The following is a 26,093-nucleotide window of genomic DNA, read 5'->3' on the forward strand; positions in this document are numbered from 1 at the left end:
CTACAACCAAGGGTACTGTACCAAGCAAGATATCACTCAGATTTGAGGGAGAGATGGTTTCCCAGACAAATAAAAGACAAAGGAGTTTATCAGCAGTAAACCAGTCTTCCAAGAAATGTTAAGGGACTTCTTTCAGTGGGAAAAAAAAAGGCCATAATTAGACCTAAGAAAATTATGAATAAAAAAGACTTAAAATATAACAGCATAAAACATTGAGGAAGTAAGAAAAAAACAAAAAGAAAGTTTTTCCTTTTTTAAAAAAAATGTGTTTGAATTTAAATAACCAGCAAATTAATATAGACTGCTATTAACTTAGAAGTTATATACGAGCCTCGCGGTAACCACAAAGCCAAAACGTATAACAGACATACAAAAAATACAGAGAAAACAAGCCGAATATAACACTACAGAAAATCATTAATCGGAAAGAAAAACAGCAAGAGAAGAAGAAAGGAATAGAGAAGAACTACAAAACAACCAGAAAACAAATAACGGAATGGCAATACATACATACCTATCAGTAATTACTTTAATGTTAATGGCCTAAATGCTCCTGTCAAAAGACATGGGGTAACAGAACGGATTAAAAGCAAGACCCATCTATATGCTGCCTACAAGAGCCTCACCTCAGACCTAGGCACATACAGACTGAAAGTGAAGGAAAGAAGAAACATTTACAATGCATAAGGAAGAAAAAAAAAAGGCCACAGTAACAATACTTATATCAGAAAAAACAGACTTTAAAACGAAGACTGTAACAAGAGACCAAGAAAGTCATTACACAATGATAAAAGGATCTATCCAACAAGAACATATAGCAATTGTAAATATCTACACACCTAACACCAGAGCATTTAAATACATAAAGCAAATAGCAAAAAACATAAAGAAAGAAATTGATGGTAATACAATAAAAGTAGGGGACCTTAACACCCCACTTACATCAATGGGTAGATCACCCAGGCAGAAAATCAACAAGGAAATAGTGTCTCTGAATACACATTGGACCAGACGGACCTAACAAATATACACAGAACGCTCCATCCAAAGACAATGGAATACACATTCTTTTCAAGTGCACATGGAACATTCTCCAGAATAGATCACATGTTAGGCCACAAAACAAGACTCAATAAATTTAAGAAGACTGAAATCATACCATGCATCCTTACTGACCACAATGGTATGAAACTAGAAATAAATCATAAGAACAACACTGAAAAAACAGAAACACATGGAGGCTTAACAATATGATACGGAACAACCCAATCGGTCAATGAAGGAATTAAAAAAGAAATTAAAAAATATATGGAAATGAAATGAAATGAAAAAAGAAATTAAAAAATATATGGAAATGAAATGAAATGAAAAAAGAAATTAAAAAATATATGGAAATGAAATGAAATGAAAAAAGAAATTAAAAAATATATGGAAATGAAAATGAAAATACAATAGTCCAAAGCAGCAAAAGCATTTCTATGAGGGAAATACACAGTGATACAAACCAACCTCAAAAAACAGAAAAAGTTCAAATAAACAATCTGAACTTACACCTAAAGAAACTAGAAAAAGAACAAAGTCAAAGGTGAGTAGAGAGAAAGAAATAATAAAGACCAAAGCAGAAATTAATGACATAGAGACCAAAAAAAAAAAAAAAAGGAAAAAAGATCAATGAAACCAAGAGCTGGTTCTTTGAGAAGATTAACAAAATTGATAAACTCTTAGACAGATTCATCAAGAAAAAAAGATAAAGGACCCAAATAAAATTAGAAATGAGAGAGGAGTAACAACTGACACCACAGAAACAGAAAGGATCATAAGAGAATAATATGAAAAATTATACGCAACAAATTGAACAATCTAGAAGAAATGGATAAGTTCCTAGAAATATAAAATCTTCCAAAACTGAGTCAGATAGACTCAGATATAGAAAGATATAGAGAATCTGAACAGACTGTTTACAAGTAGTGAAACTGAACCAGTAATCAAAAAACTACCAAAATATAAAAGTCCAGGATCAGATGGATTCACAGGTAAATTCTACCAAACATTTTAAAAAGTTAGTTAATGCTTGTTCTCCTCAAACTATGCTAAGAAACTGAAAAGAAAAAAGCTTCCAAATATATTCTATACGACGAGCATCACATCGATACTAAAGCCAGACAAAGATACTACAAAGAAAAGAAAACAGGCCAATATCTCTGAAGAACACAGACGCAAAAATCCTCAACAAAATACTAGCAAACCACATACAACAATACATTAAAAAGATCATTCACCACTAGCAAGTGGGATTTATGCTCAGGAGGCAAAGATGGTTTAATATTTGCAAACAGGGGCACCTGGGTAGCGCAGTCGTTAGGCGTCTGCCTTCGGCTCAGGGCGTGATCCCCGCGTTGCGGGATCGAGTCCCACATCGGGCTCCTCGGCTGGGAGCCTGCTTCTTCCTCTCCCACTCCCCCTGCCTGTGTTCCCTCTCTCGCTGGCTGTCTGTCTGTCACATAAATAAATAAAATCTTTAAAAAAAAAATTTGCAAAACAATGTGATATACCACATCAACAAAATAGAGTATAAAAGTCATATGATCATTTCAATAGATGCAGAAAAAACATCTGACAGAATTCAACATCTATTCGTGATAAAAACTCTGAATAAAGTCGGTTTAGAGGAAACATATCGCAACATAATAAAGGCCATATATGAAAAACGCACAGCTAACATGCTCAGTGGTATAAAACTCAGCTTTTCTTCTAAGACCAGGAACAAGACAAGGATATCCACCATTCTCACCACTTTTTTTATTCAACACAGAAGTCCTAGCCATAACAATCAGACAGGAGAAAGAAATGAGGTATCCATACTGGCAAAGAAGTTAAATTGACTTATTTGCAGATGACTTCATTATATATACAGAAAATCTTAAAGATTCCACCAAAAAACTGCTAGAAGCAATAAATGAATTCAGTAAAACTGCAGGATACAAAATTAATACCCAGAAATTGGTAACATTTGTATACATTAATAAAGTAGCAGGAAGAGAAATTAAGAAAACAATTCTATTTAGAACCGCACCAAAAAGAATGAGATACCTAGGGATAAACTTAACCAAAGAGGTGAAAGACCTGTACTCTGAAAACCTTAAAACACTGATGAAAGAAAATGAAGATGACACAAAGAAATGGAAAGACATTTCATGCTTATGGATTGGAAAAATTAATAGTGTTAAAATGTCCACATTACCCAAAGGAACCTACAGATTCAATGAAATCCCTATCAAAATACCAACATTTTTCACAAAACTAGAACAAATAATACTATAATTTCTATAGAACCAAAAAGACTCTGAATAGCTCAGGCAATCTTAAGAAAAATGAGTAAAGCAGCATATAGATTGGTCTTATTTTTTTAATCCATTTTGTCACAATTCCAGATTTCAAGATACACTGCAAAGCTGTTGTAATCAGTATAGTACTGGCACAAAAAAAGACACAGAGAACAATGGAACAGAATAGAGAGATCAGAAATAAACCCATGATTATATGGTCAATTAATCTAAGACAAAGGAGGCAAGCATATACAATGGGGAAAAGACAGTCTCTTCACCAAATTGTTCTGGGAAAACTGGACAGCCACATGCAAAAGAATGACACTGGACCACTTTCTTACACCACACACAAAAATAAACTCAAAGACCTAAAAGTGAGACCTGAAAACATAAAAATCCTAGAATAGAACACAGGCAATAATTTCTCTGACATTGGCCATACCAACATATTTCTAGATAAGTCTCCTAAGACAAAGGAAACAAAAGCAAAAATAAACTACTGAGACTACAGCAAAATAAAAAATCTTTGTACAGAAAAAAAAAACATCAACAAAATGGAAAAGCAATTTACTGAATGGGAGAAGATATTTGCAAATGATATATCTGATAAAGAGTTAGTATCAAAAATATATAAGGAACTTACACAATTCAACACCAATAAAACAGTCTGATTAAAAAATGGTCAGAGGACTTGAAAATATATTTTTCCAAAAAAGACATGCAGATGGCCAACAGACACATGAAAAGATGTTCAACATCACTAATCATCAGGAAAATGCAAATCAAAACTACAAGGAGATATCATCTGTCGGAATGGCTAAAATAAAAAAGACAAGAAACAACAAGTGCTGGCAAGGATAGGGAGAAAAAGGATGCATTGTTGGTGGGCATATAAACTGGTACAGCAACCATGAAAAACAGTATGGAAGCTCCTCAAAAAATTAAAAATAGAAATAACGTACGATCCAATATCTCCACTGTGTATTTACCCAAAGAACACAGAATCACTAATTTGAAAAGATATGTGCACTCCGGTTTATTGCAGCATTATTTACAGCAGTCAAGATATGGAAGCAACCTAAGTGTCCTTTGATAGAAAAATAAACAAAGAAGTGGTATATACACACACACACACACACACACACACACACACACACACACACAGAGGAATATTACACAGCCATAAAAATGTTGAGTTCTTGTCATTTGTGACAACATGGATGGACCTAGAGGGTATTATGTTAAGTGAAATGAGTCAGACTGAGACAGACAGATACCATACGATTTCACTCATACATGGAATGAATAAATAAACAAAAAGCAGCATCAGACCTATAAATACAGAGAACAAACTGATGGTTGCCAGAACGGAAAGGGTTTGGGAATGAGTAAAAAGGGTAGAGGAAGGTAGGAGATACAGGCTTCCAGTGATGGACTGAAGCAGTCACAGGAATAACAGGCACAGCATAGGGAATACAGTCAGTGATGATGTAAAAGTGTTGTATGGTGACACATGGTAGCTACACTTGTGGTGAGCACAGCGTAATGCACTAACTTGGTGATCGCGGTGTTGTACACCTGAAACTAATGTAACATTGTGTGTCAACTATATTCAAAAAATTAAATTAAACTAAAAAATAATAGAGAACAATAAAAGAAAAAAGCAGTAAGGTTTTTAGATAATGACCTAAGTTCCCACATTAAGAAGCTAAAGAAGAGCTGCTAAGTAGGGAAAAGAAAATAGTAAAGAAAAGATATTAATGAACTAGAAAACAAGTAGTAGAGGAAACTAAGAAAACCAAAAGTTTGTTCTTCAAAGATATTGATAAAATTGATATACATCTAACAAGACTGATCAAGGATCCTAAAAGGAAACACATACACATCTTACCAGTATCAGAAATGAAAGAGAATATATCACAATAGATTCTGCACCTATCAAGAAGGATATAACAAAGGAATATGATGAACTTTATGGAAATAAGTTGAATGCCTTAAATGAAAATGATTATTTCCTTGAAAACTACAATTTACCCAAGCAGACAAAAGAAACAGAAAATCTGAACAGCTCTAGATATATTGAAGAATTTGTATTTGTTACTAAAAACTTTTCCATAAAGAAAGTAGTTAGCAAACTTACACCAAGTGGTAAGCGAACCCCACCAAGTTATTCTGAACACTGGGTGGATGGATTTCTCAGACTCTCTAAGATGGATGAGAATGGGTGGTACATGGGTGGGTGGGCATACTGAATATCTTCTGTTTTCCCTTTGATATGCAGTGTTTGTCCTTCTCCACCTTACTCTCTGCCTCACAACATCTCACTGGTAGATTACATCCACAGGTACTACCACCCTCTTGCTTCTCAGTGGTTTCAGACCATAGGAAGTGCTGGTAGAAGAGGGAAAGAGGAGAGTGAAGTCAGGGTGTTTATTCCGCTGGCTGCCTCCCTGTGGAGCCAACCCAAGCCTGCTACTTCTCCTGATCAGAGAGTACAATTCCCATCAGCTGGCCCTCTCTATACAGCTGTTTCTGCCTCCAGGTTCCAGAAACCTCTGCCTCCCTTCACTCCTTCAGGCTCAGAACTAGTAGCAGCACCACCCTGTTACTTGTTCCAAGCTTCTAAACTATTCCTTATCATTTTATGGCATGCTCCCCAAACCCTTGTAAATAGTCCCTTTATTCTCTTTGTATTACCTTCTCTCAGCACACAATATGCTTCTTGACAGAATCCTGATTGATACAGCTAAAAGGTATTAAGACTTAACCCAAAGCTATGAATAACTTCTAATATAACATTTTGGGGTTGCCTTCATCAGGAAGTATTCAATAATAAACAATTTTCAAATCAAAGGCAACAGATCAGAGGAGTGACAGCAAAAGGAGAATGGCAAGGGTTAACTTAGAAGGCAAGATGTTGCAAGGTGACAGTTCTCAAATGGGGCCTTGCTTTGCAACATCTCTCCTACTTTGGGTGAAAAGATGCCCTGAGTCTCCAGTTACTGGTGTCCGTTGCTCCCATAAGTTATTAAGAAGCTTCCTGTTGAGAACTGACCCTCCAAAAACCAACTCATTATCATGTCACATAGGATTTCATAAATAAATTCTTTTCTCATAGGTCTGCAGACCCATCTAAGGATACTATTTATATGTACAGACAATGTCATATTAACTCCTCAGAAAAACAACAATAAAACCCCAACAAAAATATAAGAGATAAGAAAGACAAAAACAGAAATCGATGAATGGAATGGGAAAACAGGAACAAATAAAATTGAAAAATAAATCCAAGACAGTTCTTTGGAACAGACACATGAATAATAAACACAAGCTTGCTTATTCCAAAAAAGAGAGGGGAAAAATGAATACACAGAAGTAAAACTGTGCGGAAGAGCATAATTAAAGATACAGATGATATATAAGGGATTACTTTGTTCAACTCCACTCATATAAATTGAAGACACAGGGAAGTAAGTATTTTAAAAAGTAACTTACCAAAAAAGACCCCAGAGAAACTAGAAAACCTGAATATACCAATACTCCATTGATAAATTTCAGGAAGATAGTGGAGATCGTACTGACAAAATTTTAAAAAAGAGAGTATCTTTGGGATGTTGAGGCTTGCAACATTCTTCTTTGCATCACACGGGTTCAAAACCATAGTATTACATTCACAAATCTATAGGTTTAATTGGCTCAGCTTGGAATAATGGTTTTATAATTAAAATATTACAATTTATAGTTACTGGTTTTCAATTTTTAGGATGAATCTAATAGAAAGCATCAAACTCGGGTATAAAACAGGAATTTGACAGAATAAAAGTATCACTAGATTGATGGAAGTATATGGAGCTAACTTCTTCCTACATACTGGGGTTTTTAAAATAGTATTTAATATAAATGGCTTAAGAAATAAATTTAATAAGTTAATAAAATTTAATAAAATGTTAAATTACTTGATAAAATTAATAACAATACTTTCAGAAGTACACAATTGGTAAGAGGTTGTGGGGAGGCAAAGGGCATGTAAATAAGCTAAACTCTTAAGTCTTTCACTGCTGGAGCTAATGGATATGATTAAAAGTGGATAAATCATGAAATGGGAGTTTAATGCTTACTTTTTAGAATTATATTTAAATGTAACTTTCAGGGAAATGGGCTGCTATTAAATTTAAGAAAAGCCAATTCTGATATAAAATAACACAGAACACATCTCATTTACATATTAATGTTTTAAAGAAACTGTGGTTCTTGAATCCAAACGTCTGTGTGTTCATTTAAAAAAAACGTTTTGACCCTCACTGGCTTCCTCTACCCACAAAACCATGACAGGTGCACGCTCAGAACCTGGCAAACAGGCCCCTGATTCAATGAAAGCCTTAGGAAACTCTTAGACAGAGGTCGTTCTGGAGACAGAAGAGCATTTGAGAAAAATCAGTTATTTCCATTTTAGACGTATGCAGAGATTAGAGACAACACGTGGCCAAGAAAACATTCTACCTCTTCACTAGTCATTGTGTTTTGCAGGAAGCAATTGTAATTCAGTAGACGGAAATAAACATAATATAGAGTTGTCCTGGCTTCAGCGTCTGCCAAAATCAGGAAACAACAAGTCTGTGACATCAAACTCCAGAGGAAGCCAACTAGTTTCTTGTTTGCTTTTGTCTGACACGTCCTATGATGATTAACTCTATGCCCCCCATTCTCTCCAGGGCACTAGACTTTGGGCCTTCCTCACCTGTAAACAGAATCAGGATGTGTCCTGAAGTCCAGCCAAGAATGTCTGGCCCTGAGTAAGACACTCCACAAAATACACAGATTGCACATACTGAGGGAGCGGTGGGGGAAAACGAAAAGAAAGAAGTCAGCATGGGACTCCGACATCCACTGCTTATAGCAAATTCCATCAGACGCCAATATTCATATGCAACTCAGGAGGGAGAAATTAGGAATACACCCATGAAGGACATTCATCTTCTACGTTATAAACAGCTGTGGCAAAGCAGCACTACCAAGTGCCAAGTGAGAGAAAGGGAAAAAAATGTAAAAGGGATAAAATCTTGAGTACAACAGAAGACCCCTTAGACTGCCCCATTACATTCCACAGGAGAGGAAAGAAACCGTGCTGAAGGAAACGTCTGGAGAGGGCTGACAAGAGGTGTGCAGACACGTATTCCAATAGGCATTTCAAAGCACCTTTTTGGGCTTCTTTTTACTTACAAGATAGATGAGTATCAATACATTTCCATTACAAATGGAAACCCTATTGATTATCATTTTTCAGTCACTAGCCAGACTGCTTGGTAAAAGGAAAAGTGGGTCATTGTATTAACAGACATTGTAGCTCTTTCTTTAAAAAAAAAAAAAAAATCATACTTCTGAAAGGAGGAAAATTGCTGTCATCCTGAAAAGTGGTTCCAGAAGACAAGGGAGAGAAGCTCTGAGGGCATATGTCCATTATTCTTTCCAGAGGCTAGGTCATGCCCCACTTATGTCAGAGAAGAGAGTATCTGTACTACGCAAGTCAAAAATTCCATCAGAAGAGGGTCATCTTTCCTATTAGTAACTGTCATGATGGATTTTTTTTTCTGAATCAACTGAAATGATTGTATGAGATGGTACTGAACATCAAGTAAACCCCTCTAGGTAATACATGAAAATCAGCCAGCAGCACTGTTTAGCTAAGTGGTAATTTATGTATTAAGAGGATACTTACTGCCATGAAGAGTACTTATTATTGTAAGTTAAAAATATGATTGCTGGAAGAGATAACGATCCAACTTATTCATTTCACAGATAAGGAACTGCAGTCGGGTGACACTGGGCAAAAGAAAAAACAGAACACTGATCTCCCAACCCACCCAGTGTGCTTCCTCTTATACTCACCCAAGTTCATTATGGAAGCCACAGAACGGATAGAAATATTCTATCATGTCCAGGGGTGAACTATTAAACCTAGGTTCATCTTTTCAATGCCAACCAGTATGGAAATGGCTGGAAAATATTCAAAGATATTCATTCTTGTTTTTCTCTCTCTGAATTTTTCCCTTTCCCCTAGTCAATTCAAGAGGCTCTGTGTTTCAATGCCTTGGGGAGATACACAACTGAGCAGAAATAACAGTGGCATAAAAAACTTCCTGAATTATATCTTCAAAAGCCTAAGCTCACTGTGGAGGAGAGAGTTCGATGAAAAAAAGCATACACACTTGAACAAAATAGATGGGACAGAGGAGTTTTGCCCCTAAACTAAAAGAAACTCCCCTGCTGGGGGCAGGTGTGCAGGCCTTGCGCCTACATCATGGCAGTATTCCAGAACTCTGACTTCCAGTTGTCTGTAGGGGGATGAGTCAATGGCCACCGGGATTTACGGAACATTCCTGCGTGCTGAGCGTGACAAGGAGAAACAAAGAGCTGCTGGAGCTGAAAGGTCATGTTGGCAGGGAGAGTGAATATTCAGAGTGGCAGTAAGAGGAGTACAGACCCCTGATGTCTTGGTGCCTGATGCTCTGGCAGTGATGATTCTGAAACACTGACAGGACCCGGTGGAAGAGGTGGCAAAGACTATCTCCTTGCCCCAACTTCAGTGAGGCTCTTTGAGCCCTTTTCTCAACTAGGCCTCCACCTTGGGCTGTGAAAACGGCAGACTCCGGCACAGAGGATTTTCCCTGCCCCTTCACACCCCCAAAGACACACTCTAAGACACTGAACCAAACACTAGCATGGTTTCTAACAACTCAAGGTTTTGGATTGGTAAAAAGGATAAGTAGGCTCAAAACTATTTCTAGAATTGCATTTCTATTCTATAACTATAAATACCTGATTTATAAGACAAGCACAGTTGTTTTTAATTCCTCAAAGAACTGGATTGCCATCTGAATGATATCAAGCCATCCAGCTACATTATCCTCAATTTTCTTCATTATATCAGGGAGAAGATGTTCAACTAAGATGGAAATCAAAAGATTTTTATGTTCTAGATTTAAAGCTCATCATTTCTGGGAGCCATCAGAGGGTGTCCTTCAGTTACCTCTTCTGACACTAAAGCTATTAAAAGATAAACAGGAATACTAAATTTTTAAGAGTTTATTTAAACAAAAATCTATTCGAATTAGGCAGTGCCAAACCGGAAGTGGTAAAAGGAGTGCCCCTGATATCAGATGATATTAATCCATTTTTAGTTTCTGTGAGTTGATATAACATAGGGAGCCAATTTCATTTTTCTGCATGTAGTTACCCAGTTTTCCTAATACCATTTGCTAAAAAGACTACTACTCCCATTGTGCAGATTAAAAACAGAAATCCTAGAGAAGACAAGTTACTCACCTAAGGCGATGGTGCCTGAAAAAAATCCATGCATTCTGAACTAAACAACACAGACCTAAGCCTTGTATATACAGTTGCCTTCCATCCCCAAGTTCTCTAGGTAGGGGGCTCTTTCAAGGGTCTCCTGGGAATACACTGAATACCTGGTCCTTCCATTATTCTTCTACCACTGAACTTGAAGAAGATATGCCTGGGCGAGAAAGGCAAAGCAAAGGATACAGGGTAGAGATGGGGGTGGAATTTTGGACATGGAGTACAAAGAAAAGAGCAAAGTGACAGAGGCAGATTATTCCTTCATCAGTCACATGGGAGAGGGTGTTATGTCCAGGCTGAGAACAGAAACAACTCATTTCTCATAAATGCAGATTAGTAACAGGTATTTTCCCCCACTGAATTTGTGAGGGAAAGAGGTACAATCCTAAACACGCTATTGGAATGGTCAAAGATGTCTTAATCAATGCAAATTCATGCCTCGGCCAAAGAATGTCTAAATGGGACAGTCATCACAAGATAAGTTTCCACCTTCCACAGTGGGCCATGTCTGCCTTTTTAAAAAAATACAATCTAATTTTTTACCAAGTGCTTATCCTTATTGACATCGTATAAGTTTTACGTGGTTCACTGCTTATTTGGCAAATACACATAGTTAATTCACTTCTTCAATTAATCTGCATTCCTTAAAAAGTCACACATGCTCTTAGTCATCAATTTTCCATGGTTGATAAATTCACTAACAATGATGAGTTCCAATGAGGTGAAAAAACTTATGGCACGATTCTTCCAAATGTTTAGCAGTAAAGCACGTTCACACAAATGCAGATTAGAGCAATGGACTCAGTGCAAAGTAACACTGCAACTGTTTATATTTTTCCAAAGAACTGAATAATTTTTATATCTAAGGAAATATAGAACATTACCTAGTTATGGAGATTAAAAGTTTCCCAAATCAATCTCTTCCTCTCAAAATGAATAAATACATATCTAAAAATAAATTGAAAATGTCCACATACTTATTATAGCTTTTCAAAAACTGTACCAAGTAGATGCAGGACATTTACAGTGGTTCAGTGCCCCAGATTTCATTGTTAGTTTAGGAGACAGTTCGCTAGGATCTGGTGGGAGACCCACCCAGAAAACCAAAAAAACTAAACCAAAACCAAGAAAGCCATGACCCATTTGCAGACCTTGGTAGAAGCTTTTTTTCCCCACATTAAGCATTACCTTTAATTAGGTATTTTATAGGCAAGGATGCACCACATTTAAAAAAAAAAAAAAAGAGCACCTGGGTGGCTCAGTCAGTTAATCCCAGGGTCCTGGGATTGAGCCCCACATTGGGCTCCCAGCTTCTCCCTCTCCTTCTGCCTGCTGCTCCCCCTGCTTGTGCTCTCTGTCAAATGAATAAATAAAATCTTAACAACAACAAAAGAAAAAGGTAGAACGTTGAGGCTAAAACCTGTGCTGTGTGGGCCATTTTGGTTGTCCTTAACCACATGCCGACTGTCAGACCCCAGGGCTGGAGACTCTCCTTGAGTGAGTAGAAGGAAGACGAAGCGGAAGCAACGGAACAGTGGGCCAACGAAAACTGAACTAAGTGTCATCTTTGTCACTCAGGCTGCTGCTAATTCTAATTCCATGGGGGGTTGACAGAGCAAGAAGAGGAAAAATAAAATTTTCAGACCCGAGAAGGTTAAAAGCTTATAATACATTCCCCTCATGGAGGTGTGGAGAATAAATGGTTCAACTGAAGGGAAAGGATAAGAAAGCAAAACCAATACTGAAGCCATAAAAATGGGGACCTTGCCTTGTCTCTCCTGAAAGACCCCAGGAGAACATGACCAAAGCACTGAAAAGAGGGGTCAGATGATGCTTTTGAAAAGAGAGAAGGACTACCTCCCATAAGCTAATTCTTACTCATCACTTACAACAGGTTTCACTGATTCAAGTTAAAACATAGTTGAGTCCATCATTTGAAAACACCCTGGTCATTACTCACTTTTTAAAAAATTGTTTTCATTTTGTTGTTTTCCAGTAACTATTTTTTATTGTGGTAAAATATACACCACATAAAATTTGCCATTTTAACCATTTTTAAGTGTATAGTTCGGCAGCATTAAGTACATTCGCCTTGTTGTGCAACCATCTCCGCCATCCATCTCCACTGCTCCTCGTCTTCCGAGACTGAAACTACACCCGTTAAACACTAGTGTCGCATTGCGCTCTGCCCTCAGTACCCGGAAACCATGCTATTTTTGCCTCTGTGAATTTGAGTATTCAAGAACCCTCACATAAGTGGAATCACACGGTATTTCTCCCTTTGTGTCTGGCTTATTTTATTTAGCATAATGATGCCCTCAAGGTTCATCCATGTTGTAGCAGAATTTCTTTTTTATAATTTTTCTTTTGTTATATTAGTCACCATGCAGTACATCCCCAGTTTTTGATGCAGAATTTCGTTTCTTTTTAAAGCTGAATAATATTCCATGGTATGCCTATAAAATTTGTTTTACAAGTTCGTTTACATTTGTTACATATATTGTTTGTATTTGTTTATCAGTTCCTGTGCTGATAGATATTGGGTTGTTTCTATCTATTGGCTATTATGAATAAGCTGCTATAAATATGCGTGGATAAATATCTGTTTGAGTCCCTGCTTTCAATTCTTTTGAGTACAGATCTTCCTCACCTTATGATAGGCTTCTGTGCTGATAAGCCCACTGCAAAGTATCTTAAGTCAAAAATGCATTTAATACCTAACCTACCAACCATTATAGCTTAGACGAGCCTACCTTAAACGTGCTCAAAACACATTAGCCTATAGTTGGGCAAAATCATACAATGCAAAGCCTGTTTTATAGTAAAGGGTTAAAAATCTCCTGTAATGTATTTAACATTCTGAAAACCAGAGTGGCTGTATGGGTGCAGAATGGTTGAAAGTGTTATCAGTTGTTTACCCTCATAATCACGCGGCTGACTGAGTGCTGCAACTCACTGCCAATGCCCAGCATCACGACAGAATACAACAGCACATATCACTAGCATGGGGAAAAGATGCAAATTCCAGATCTGAAGTACAGTTTCTACTGAGTGCTTATTATCATTCTCATATTACCATCAAGTCAAAATAATTGTAAGTCAAACCGTCGTAAGTCAGGGACCATCTGTACATACTCAGAAGTGAAAATGCTAGATCAAATGGTAATTGTTTAACTTTTTAAGGAAGTGCCATATTATTTTCCATAGTGGCTATGCAATTTTTATATTCCCACCAGCAGTGCTTACGGAGTTCCAATTTCTCTACATCCTCATCAACACTTGTTATTTTCTGGCTTTTTGATAAAAGGTATCCTAATGGATAAAAAGTGGTACGTCCTTGTGGTTTTGATTTGCATATCCCTGACAATTATGGATGTTGAACTGCATTCACTCTTAGATAGGCATTAAATTGAAAGGAGACTGCCTGGTTCAAAATCTAGTGAACTTATCTCTTCTGTGACCTTGAACAGGTCATTAAATCTCTCAAAGCTTCAGGTTCCTCATCTGAAAAAACAGAGAAAATAAATCACCTACTTCACTAGGCCTTTGTGAGGACTGAATTCCGTAATTCACGTGAAGAGCTAGCACAGTCCCTGAAACATATACGGATTCATGAAGAGGTAGTATTTATTATTGATGCTGTTGTTCTTGCCACTGTTACCACTACTGGTACTGGCTTAAAAATTATCACAAGTTTTTTAAAGCAAAAATACATATAATACTCTAACATGTGTGAGCTCTTTTAGGAAAACTATTGGCGTCCTAAATGCTAAATGTACAGCTATACATTATAAATACCACATAAATTTATGATAGAGTTTTGACCCTAGAAATTTCCCTGAATGATAATATTTAGTAATGATGAACTAAGTCAGTCTCATAAAGTTCCATTAAACACCTATGAGTTTGCAGAGAAATAATCTGCCTGAAAGAACTAAAGAGCTAAAATTAAATTTCTCCTGTTCCTGAGTAGAGCCAGATGTAGAGAAATAACGGCTGGGTGAGGATGGAGTAGATTGTGCGTATCTGCTTTCTTTCATCTTGGGATCATGAGGCAACTGGGTATATTCACGATAGGAACTCTTCGTTCTCCAGCCAAAACCAAGTTGGTAAACGCTAGTGCCTGAAACCACAAATGTGGACACAGCCTGTGACACAATCTGGACACAGCCAGGGCTGAGATCAGACTTGGAAAGGGCCTGCTCTCCTCTGAAAAATGTCTGTGCTGGTCAGAAGAAACTGAGAGAGAGATTAGTACCACATTCCATGGTCATCAATGAGATCTTCAAGACCAGAGGGTCCAAGTGGGTCCCTGGTCACATCGTTTTAGGAAACCAAGGAGAGAACCTCCTGGGTCCTTCATAGAAGTCATTATGAAACAGAGGGGAAAACAAACAAAAACGAAAACAAAGAGCATGCTTGTAAACCTCTCTGAGGGGGGGATATTCAAAAGTTCAGCTAAAGTTTTCACACACATAGACAGGCATTTTTCTTCTTGAAAATGAATTTGTGTCCACTTGATTTGTAACTTGAATTCCAAAATCTTGTATCCTTTCCACTTTCCGTAGGCAGTTAGATGGAATACTATTTGAAAGTGTAGCTTTATTTATTTGAACGCCATTTTGTGGACAGATCAGAGAGGGAGTATCACACCTATCATCTTTGTCCAGAAAAAAGCTTTCCAAATGTTCATGTAAAAACTTTCAAGTGAAAAACTTCCAAAAAGATTTATTAAACAACCGTTTAAATTGGTTAAATCAGTTTCAGACAGTATGTAAATGCCCAAGGTGAATAATGTGAATCCTCGCTCTGACTTGCTTCTCCAACTATCCATCTCATTACCTCAGGCTTTGAAGTACCCCCTTTACCGGTCGGTGTTTCTGTGATCACTAGCCCTGAAAAAGAAGGGCAAGATAAACTCTGAGCTAAGGGTAAAATAATGATGCAAAGTTTCTTGCTCCATAGGACACAGGCATTTATAATTCTTTTGAGCTCTTAAACCATACAGCGAATCTTCCTGAAACTGGATGGTAAGAAGAAAGGAAAAGGAATTGACGTTGAGCCGATACTCTGTGACACATTATCCCAAGCACATTTCATGGCAATTATATAACTCAGAGGAGATGAAAAACTTGCTCCAGATCACACAGTGAGTAAGCCCAGGTTTTTCTCCTTCTAAATCCCAACATATTACATTATATCCTGAAATCTCTTCCCTGTAGCTTTTGTTTCTGATTGGTGGATGTAGAAATGTCTCTATTTGTCCCAGCTCTCTTAGGTAAGACATCACCCTACTAAATATATGATCTCATTCAGTATGTACCCGGAGGGGTGCCAAAGCAGCCAGAACAGTGAGATATTTCCTTGATCATACTAAAACCTGCTCAACAGGACATCTCAGAGTGCAGAAAAACATCCTGATTTCTGCAACATCATCAGTAATAACATAAGATAAAGGCAAACATTTGCGTTGGCACCAGCCATTAATAGGATTTCTGATGGACAGGACCATCGGAGAGTGAAAAGATTACTTCTGTAATCACTTGTGGAGTGATAGCATAATAAGAATGAGTGATACATAGCTCAGTTATATTTTGGCATGCTTTGTCTCTCTTCATGCTCATATGGATCCAATGCGCCTTTTGCTTGCCATTAGTCTAAATCCTGTCACACCCTTAATTCCTAGGAATCACGCACAAGTTAACAGAGGTAGGATCCTCCAAAAGGCACCTGTGCTTTCCCTGCAGTCACCTTCAACTCCCTACGTTCCAACAGGTACACGCACTGCAAGCACAGAAGGCCCAAAAGGACACTAAGAACTCCAAAGCCTTCCACGTTTTGCAGGGCACAAAGACAACTGAAGAAGAAATGACCTAATTTCTGTATTTCATACAATATTCCTTCTACAAAAGGATCTTATTCAGAACAACTTTTCATCTGTCACCATATTGGTTTAATAACATGGACAGGAATGGCTATAACTCTGATTTTATAAATTCAAGAAAAGGCAGTAATAAATGATTTGGTTAGCCCTTTCTATGTTGTGAATTCTAGGCAATATAATTATTTGCTCTCAGCCCTTACCTAAGGTTGTCTCAAATGCCTGTGGTTTAGACCCTCCCGTAGTGGTGTCATCCATTAAACTTAACTTACATCTAAAGCCTGAAAGGCTTTAGTTTAGTAATAAAATGCCATCCTTAGCCCCTGTAATTGAAGCTCCTTTCCTTCTCAGGGGAGTTTTTTGAGGAAAGGTCTTGACAAGAACAGTGAGTTGCAGCACTCAGTCAGCCGCGTGATTATGAGGGTAAACAACTGATAACACTTTCAACCATTCTGCACCCATACAGCCACTCTGGTTTTCAGAGTGTTAAATACATTACAGGAGATTTTCAACCCTTTACTATAAAACAGGCTTTGCATTGTATGATTTTGCCCAACTATAGGCTAATGTGTTTTGAGCATGTTTAAGGTATAATGGTTGGTAGGTTAGGTATTAAATGCATTTTTGATTTTGCCCAACTATAGGCTAATGTGTTTTGAGCATGTTTAAGGTAGGCTCGTCTAAGCTATAATGGTTGGTAGGTTAGGTATTAAATGCATTTTTGACTTAAGATACTTTGCAGTGGGCTTATCAGCACAGAAGCCTATCATAAGGTGAGGAAGATCTGTACTCAAAAGAATTGAAAGCAGGGACTCAAACAGATATTTATCCACGCATATTTATAGCAGCTTATTCATAATAGCCAATAGATAGAAACAACCCAATATCTATCAGCACAGGAACTGATAAACAAATACAAACAATATATGTAACAAATGTAAACGAACTTGTAAAACAAATTTTATAGGCATACAATGGAATATTATTCAGATTTAAAAAGAAATGAAATTCTAGCACATGCTACAACATGGATGAACCTTGAGGGCATCATTATGCTAAATAAAATAAGCCAGACACAAAGGGAGAAATACCGTGTGATTCCACTTATGTGAGGGTTCTTGGATACTCAAATTCATAGAGGCAAAAATAGCATGGTTTCCGGGTACTGAGGGCAGAGCGCAATGCGACACTAGTGTTTAACGGGTGTAGTTTCAGTTTCGGAAGACGAGGAGCTGTGGAGATGGATGGCGGTGATGGTTGCAGAACAAGGTGAATGTGGGAGCTTGCTGGGTGGGCTAAGATGATCATCCTAAGACTTGGGAGTAGGAGAGGAAATGAAAGCCTGTCTTCTTGTCCATCTCCTATCCCACTCCTCTTAGCTCATCACAACTGTCTTCTATTTCCCCAATTGTTTTCACACATAGTATCAGAAAATGACTTTTCTTGTGTCTGTAAACATAAGGTAAGTTATCTCCTGCATTCCTTGGACAATCACCACTTCCAATAGGAAGAACTTCCTGTATTGCCCAGGTAGAGTTCAGGTGACCCTCCTCTGTACCTAAAACCAGCCTAAATATATTTTTATTATGTCATTTGTTGAACTATTATGTATCAGTTTATTATAAATTATAAGAAGCTTCAGTAATATAAAAAAGGCATATATTATGGACTTCATTCTTTTGATGATATACCATGTTCTTTTATTATTTGGGGGTTTAGTTAAGAGTTTCATAAAACTTAGCCTTGCTTCATTTACATCTTTTAAAAATGTTATGCCCTTGGTTGACTGCAGATATCTGACCAACCTACTTGCAGTAAGGCATAAAATCTGAGTTGCTATAACCTTAATACAATGGTTATAACAATAATCATTAGTTATTTAACCAACAGTTTTTTACTGCTAAATAACAAATTACCACAAACTGAGAGCAGCTTTAAACAACAGCCATTTATTATCTGACAACTCTGTAGGTCAGAATTCTAGGTAGGCTCAGCTAGTTCCTCTGCTCAAAGTCTCATACTCAGGGTGTCAACCAACTGCAGTTCTCATTTCCAACTCCAGGTTCTCTTCCGAGCTAACTGGTTGTTGATAGAATTCATTTCCTTACTATCCTTTCCACTGGCCCTTCCATCGTAAAGCCAGCAATGGTAAGCTGAGTCCTTCTCATGCTTCAAATCTGACTTCCTCTTCTACTCCCAGCCAGAGAAAATTCTCCTTTTCAAGGGTTTGTATAATTAGTTCAGCCCACCCAACAATCTCCCACTTACCATACAGCTTAACATAATCATGGGAATAACACCAGGGCGGGGGTCATGGAGTCATCTTAAAAGTTTGCCTTCTGCAACCATGACGGTGCTTTCAGTCAAATGTATCTCCATTGTTTTCATCTTTTTGTCTATGACAAGGACGTGATTTTCTACAGGGGATGGCTAGAATCAAGAAATGTAACTTGCAGTCCTGAAGCAGTTAGAGAATCACTGATTCAAATGGAATCGCTCCCATGCTCTCGACTTCAGAAGAAGTGTGTGCTACACAGGTTAGCAAAGCAGCCATCTCCACTGGGCAAGTAATAATAAAGGCAGTCGTGATTTCGGTGGCAGAATGAGATGCCAAAAATTCTATTAAAATGTTCCGCTGCCCCACGAAAGTAAGATTGTGACCACCACCTGAGTTGGAAACTCAGTTATCCTACTGCCGAACCACAATTTCAGTTATATTGTGCAATCTAGAGTTTCTGAGCTAAGTATGATTAAGCTGCTGACTATACCAGAATTAAATTTCAGCTATTTTTCTGTGTACTTTCTATTTATTGTTATAAAAACATACCAACTATAATCACTGTAATACTATTTTGAATATTTCCTACCATATATTTAGCTTATGAGTTAACAAAATCTCTAACAAATCAACCCATATAATTCCACTGGGCTCTTACACAATATTTTCTGAAAGAAAGAAGATGGGACTGAAATCAGTCCCAGGAGTTGATTTCATGAACCAGATTTACAGAGAATACAATGGGACATGAAACTCATAGAAGAAAAAGAAAGAGGCCCTTCTTAAGCAGTTACTATCATTATGGAGACATTAGCCCTTTTCACTCAGTCCCTTGAAGGAAAGGACTATTTGTATCTTATCTTTTTGTCCCCTAAAAATAATGCCTAATTTCATGATTTGAACATGGTAAATGCACAAGGAATATCCGTTGAATAACAAGTGAATGAACGCTCATTCCAAAACTCGAGTAAGAAATATTTTAATAGTGAAAATTGAAACTAATCTTAATGTTCAAAAATAGAGAGCTACTTAAAAATGTTTTGATGTCTTTGAAATTATGTTGAGGAAGAATATAATATATAGCGATATAAAAACTATAATACAAATTACAGATAAAGGCAGGTTACTGAACACTACAAAATATTCCATTAATTACAGAATGCTAAAAGATACAGCAGCATACTGGGTTGTCTCTGACGGTCGGATTACAGGTTGTTTTTATTTTCTTCCTTAGGACCTTCCTGCAATTTCTGAATTTTATTACTTTTAACCAACTTGAAAAAAAAAAAGTTAGTAAAAATAAAAAAAGAAAATGAATCGAGTTTGAATTGCGATCTGAAGCTTTCAGCAAAACATAGTTGAATCTTTGCCATGGACACCAAGTCATTTCCTTCTTTTCAGTGGCATTTATATCACCACCACGCATTTTTCCCAACTGAGATGACACAATGGAAAGACCATTCCTACACCAAGCACTGAGCCAGTGGAAAATGGAATGTCAGTGTGAGCATCTGCAGATCAGGAAATCAAGTCACAGAGCAGGACCAGGATAAGAGTCTAAGCTTATGTCATTTGCTCATCAGTTACTATACTTAAAGAAAATTATACACGGTGTAATACCCTCTCTCTGTTCCTCAGCTGCTGTGAAGAGGAAGGCATTTTGAGCAAATGTCCTTTAAATGGAGAAAGAGAGAAGATCAATTACTCCAAGTTACTTCAAATTAGATCTTAGTCAGAATCCCACCCCAGTATGGAATTAGCTTTCCTTCTGGACTGAAGTTCCGGGTTGGAACCCACAACCCAGGGATGACAGGCTCTCAGCAAAGACTGAAGAGCATCATTAGCACCAAGGAGTTCTTATTCGTCCTTGTCCCCTTCATCTTCCCTTGAACCCCTGGCTTTGCTTATGTTTCTCTGAAATCATTAGAAAAATTCCTCCTAAAATAAGTGAGTGCCTGACTCATTGGCCTACTTCCTCTGTTTTCCACCCAAGTGGTAAACAATGGGCTCTATTCAAGTGGGGACCGGCTGTGCACTGGGAATCCGCGTGCAGACAAAGCTCATTGTCTCAGGGCAGACTGCCAGACTCATGTTCTCCTCTGCTCACCTCCTGGGCTCTGCTCCTCTGTTATAAGGGCCACCTGACAAAACGCAAAGCATTCTCATGGTCCTATGACCCTAGAGCTCACTGTCTCTTTTTCCCCCCACGCTTCCATGGAATACCACCCTAATTCTCATGTCAGGGCAATTGAGAACAGCCCTTCAAAAGATAAGAGAAACAATGACAGAAGGTAGCTCAGGCCCCAGTCATGGGATTTTCCCTAAGGACTACCAGGTTTCATGTATAATCACTTAAAGACTGTCCTAACTCTCCTCCTAAATTATTTTGTCTGTAGATGGTAGTTGCTGGGGAAGAGAATTCTGCAAAGTTAGGGACATGACAAGGCATGGGAAGAGACTAGCTTAAGACTTGGAGAACACAGGGGCGCCTGGGTGGCACAGCGGTTAAGCGTCTGCCTTCGGCTCAGGGCGTGATCCCGGCGTTGTGGGATCGAGCCCCACATCAGGCTCTTCTGCTATGAGCCTGCTTCTTCCTCTCCCACTCCCCCTGCTTGTGTTCCCTCTCTCGCTGGCTGTCTCTATCTCTGTCAAATAAATAAATAAAATCTTAAAAAAAAAAAAAAAAGACTTGGAGAACACAGACAAAAGGGACTGAATGCTAGTATCAGAATCAGACTATGGAACCAAGGAACAGGACAAAGCTTCAAGTTAAAAAGGGAGCAAATAGGATGAGAAGAACTGGATCTAAATGATGGAGTAGTACTCAAGAGAGAGGGAAAGGGTGGGGGGAGAAACATGCTTACACGCATTTGAAGAAAGGTGGCCACCCCCAGCGGCATATAGGAATCACAGGTGGAACATTCTGCAAATTGTATAGACCCTCCCTTGCCAAGAATTTCATGTTACCTGAGGCGCTGTGCCAGCTACCTGCACCATTTAAAAATGGTTAGGAAGAAAATTAATTTAAAGAGACAATAAGGGAAACTAATAATTATTAAATAATTATGATATTCCAGTTACTACATTAGGTATGTTCGCTTTTTTTTTTCCTTGATCATTTTGACTACCACATGAGACATGGTTCTTATCCCTATTTTTTTTTTTTTTTTTTTACTGATGAGAAAATTATAACTTATGGAGGTTAAGAAACTTGCCCATGGTCACAGAACTAGTAGGGTAGCGCTAGAATTTAAAAACCAAGCTGTGTAGCAATTCTACTACTGAAGAAAATTAAAACACTAATTCAAAAAGATATATGCATTCCTCTGTTCATTGCAGCATTATTTATAATAGCCAAGATATGGAAACAAGACATGAAAACAGTGTCCATTAACTGATGAATGCACAGAGAAGACGGAATACTGGTTAGCCATGAGAAAAAATGAAATCTTACCATTTGTGACAACACAGATGGACACTGAGGATGACCACCAAGTGAAATCAGAGAGAGAAGACAAATACTGCACGTAGAATCTAAAAAACAAAACAAACAAAACAAAATGAAACCCGAACTCCTGGATCCAGAGAACAGACTGGTGGTTTCCAGAGGAGAGGGGGAGTTGGGTGGGTGGGGGGGGGGCAAAAATGGGTGATGGGGATTAAGCACTACAAACTTCTAGTTATAAAATAAGTAAGGCATGGAGATATAACGTACAGCATGGGGAATACAATCAGTAACACTTTTAATTTTGTATGGTGATAGATGGTAACCAGACTTAGCGTGGTGAGCATTTCACAATGTATACAAATGTCAAATCCCTAGACTGTACCCTGAGACTACTAGAATACTGTACAGGTTACCACTCAATAAAAACAAATAAATAAAATAAAACTGTGTGACTGAAAAGCCATAAGACAACTCATTCCTTCTTGTACAATAACTTCTCTCTCTATTAATATCCAAACACCAAGTTCTCTGGACCCCTCTTCTTTAGTATCATTTAAATCCATCCTCTTCTATCCAATTCTACTGCCCCCAACTCAGGGCTTACCAAGTTTTCCCCAAAAGCCTCTTCACTGTCCTTCCTTTCCTCCCTTCCTCCCTCCCTCCTTCCCTCCTTGCTTCCCTCCGTCCTTTTCTTTTTTTCCTTCTCTTTGCTTCAACATACATCTGAACAACTCCAGCCTGCTTAAAGCCCTTCAGTGACCTCTCACTGTGCTGAGATGAAGTTCTTGCTCCCAAATCTGGCACTGCTTACCCACTAGCCTTCATTTTACAGCCTCTCCTCACTATCTGTGCTCCAACCACACTGGACTTCTTCAATTTCCTCAAAACTCTAAGTTGTGGCTTCAATCAGGGCTTTTCCACATGCTGCTTCTTCAACATGAAACATTCCATCCTCCTCTTTACTTAGCTCAGCAATTTTCAAACTTTTTGGACTCAGGACTCCTCTATACTCTTAAAAGTTAGTAAAGATTCCAAAGAGCATTTTTTAAAAATGTGGGTTCTATCTACGGACATTTACATGTTACAAATTAAAACCAGGAAATTTTTAAATATTGAATTCATCTAAAAATAAAATAGTAAACTGATTACACTTTAACATAAATATTTTATGAAAAATAACTACATTCTCCCAAACCAAAAATATATTGGTAAAAAGAATGGCACTGTTTGACATTTTTGCAAATCTCTTTAACATCTGCCTTAATAGAAAACAGATGGCTCCTCATGTATACTTCCACAACCAATATGTTGTAACATCATACATCATGTAGCCTCTGGAAAGCTCCACTGTACACTTGTAAAAGAGTGAGAATGAAAACAGCTAATTACTTCTAAGTATTATTACGAAAATACATTTGACTCCTGAACCCACTTACAGTGTCTTAGGCAGGGACCTCCACTGATCCTAGGCTGTCTTCAAGAACTCCTACTCTTTCTTTTTTCTCCCAGCTTTACTGAGATATAACTGACAAATAAAACTGTAATATATTTAAAGTGTACAACATGATGACTTTGTATACGTACATATTATGAAAGGATTCCCAGAATCAAATTAAACACATCCATCACCTCATAGATTTACCTTTTTTTTTTTTTTTTGGTGAGAACATTTAAGTGCTACTTTCTTACCAAATTTCAAGTATACAATACAGTCTTATCAACTATAGTCACCATGTTATACATTAGATCCTCAGACCTTATTCATCTTATAACTGAAAGTTTATACCCTTCTATCAACGTCTATCCATTTCCCCTAGTCTCGGCTTCTGGCAACCACCGTTCTATTCTGGTTTCTGAGTTCAACTTTATATATATCTATAATCCACACATAAGTGATATCATGAAGTATTCACCTTTCTCTTTCTGGCTTATTGTTAGCACAAAGCCTTCCAGATTCATCCATGTTGTTGCAAATGGCAGGATTTCCTTCGTAAGCGTGAACAGTACTCCTGTGTGTGTATGTGTGTACACATATCTATCGATCAATCAATAGATCTCTCACAGGTATGTATCACATTTATCTATTTGTACATTGACAGATAATTAGATTGTTTCCAGACCTTGGCTGTTGTGAATAATGCTGCAATGAACATGGAAAAACAGACCTCTCTTACAGATAATGATTCTGTTCCCTTTGAATATACATCCAGAAGTGGGATTGCTGGATCACATGGCAGTTCTAGTTCTAATTTCTTGAGGAAGCTCCATACTGTTTTCCACAGCAACTACACCAGTTTGCATCCCCACAACAGTTCATGATGGTTCCCTTTTTTTCAGACCCTAGCCAGCACTCCTTAGGTCTCATCTTCAAGTTCAAATGTGACCCCAAAGAATAGGATGGGTCCCCTTTTTGTATGCTCCTGTAACACCCTCTACTTTTCTGTCAAAACACTGGTTGTATACATAATTTAACCAGTAAACTGCCTGAGGATAGGGACCATGTCAGCTTTGTTCATAGTGAGTCTCCAGTGCTCAGCCCACCTGGCAGGGCCTTAGAGTATCTTTGTGGGAAGGACGACGAGATGGAAAGAGGGAGGGAATCAGACCCAGGGAGACAACTTCCTGACAACTGCTGCATTCCTTCAGCAGGATGTATGCCTATGGGGATGTAAATCTGCACAGCAAGCTGAAGCAGCCTGGGTTCCATTTCCCTCTGGAAAAGTGTGGGAGACAGAGACAAACAAAGGACTAGAGTGAAGAGACAGAGACAAGACAGTGTAAAGTAATGGCTATGACTACATGTGCTGGAATCTTCATTAACGCAATCACCCGACAACATATGCCGAGCGTCTACAGTCTGTCAGGCACTCTTCCTGGTACTTAGGAATACTTAGGAGAAAATAGAGAAAAAATTCTGACCTCAAGGAGCTTCATTCTGACCTGCACTCAACTCCAGGTTCTGCCACTTGATAAACGGGTTGCCTTAGACTAGCTACTTAATCTCCTGATGCTTCATTTCCCTCATCTGTAAAATGTGAACAAGACCTAAATGTGTCCTGGTGCGAAGTACATAAAACAGTATCTGTAATGTCCCTCACAGAGAGTCTGGGTCCTAACAGATGCTTGATAAATGGAAATCTTCCATTTATGGTGGCAACTCTTACTTCAAAACCGATTTTTTTTCACATGCAGAATCTCTTCTATAGACCACAATCTAATCATTTACAGGACGTCACTTGGGTAGTTGCAGGGGTGAGGGGGTGATATACTTAAGGACCTCAGAGAGCCTCCGGAAGGTTCCAGTGTCACTCTTCCTATAAAGAAGCATACTTCTAGCTCCCTCTAGACTTAAGAAGGTGTCTGGATTTCTACACTGTTTCATAATACTGGAGAATGAAACTATTCAAGGTACTATCATACTCTTCAGCAATGTGGTACTTCAAGACAGGCTTTCCTGGGGACTCACTCTTACAGTTATGCCAAGAGAATAAGACGATTTTAAAGAAGAGAGTCAGTGCCAACAATGTGTAACTTGACTATTTACATAAGCTTGTCATGTATCATAGTGCTACAGAGTTTCCAACCCCGCCTCTGACTGATTTTGGTTTGACCTTTCTGAGCAGTAGTGACTGCCTTCAAAACAGGATTGCCAGGAGAGACAGAAATGGATTGGGATAGTTGATTTTTGTTTTCTCTTGCCACCTCCTTTCCTACAGTTAGCACCACGCTAGAGAAGTGAAAGAAAAAAGAAAAGGATAGTCATGTCAACTGATTCTGCTAAGTGTTACCAGTCTAGTAAAAACA

General features: G+C 38.0%; 1 long non-coding RNA gene across 3 annotated transcripts in view; it reads right to left on the bottom strand.

The window, feature by feature from the left end:
* The window catches only part of LOC121100194, a 236,554-nt gene that overhangs the window by 139,635 nt on the left and 70,826 nt on the right, over positions 1 to 26,093 (bottom strand). The window contains exon 4 of one of the 3 annotated variants that reach the window (XR_005831923.1): positions 21,529 to 22,375. The exons of the other annotated variants lie outside the window; for them this stretch is intronic. This is a non-coding gene — a long non-coding RNA (uncharacterized LOC121100194). Of the gene's footprint in view, positions 1 to 21,528; positions 22,376 to 26,093 lie in introns of those variants that run through there. 3 annotated transcript variants of the gene reach the window in all.

Source organism: Ursus maritimus, unplaced genomic scaffold (genome assembly GCF_017311325.1).
Source record: "Ursus maritimus isolate PB19 unplaced genomic scaffold, ASM1731132v1 scaffold_35, whole genome shotgun sequence".
NCBI classification, from domain to species: domain Eukaryota; kingdom Metazoa; phylum Chordata; class Mammalia; order Carnivora; family Ursidae; genus Ursus; species Ursus maritimus.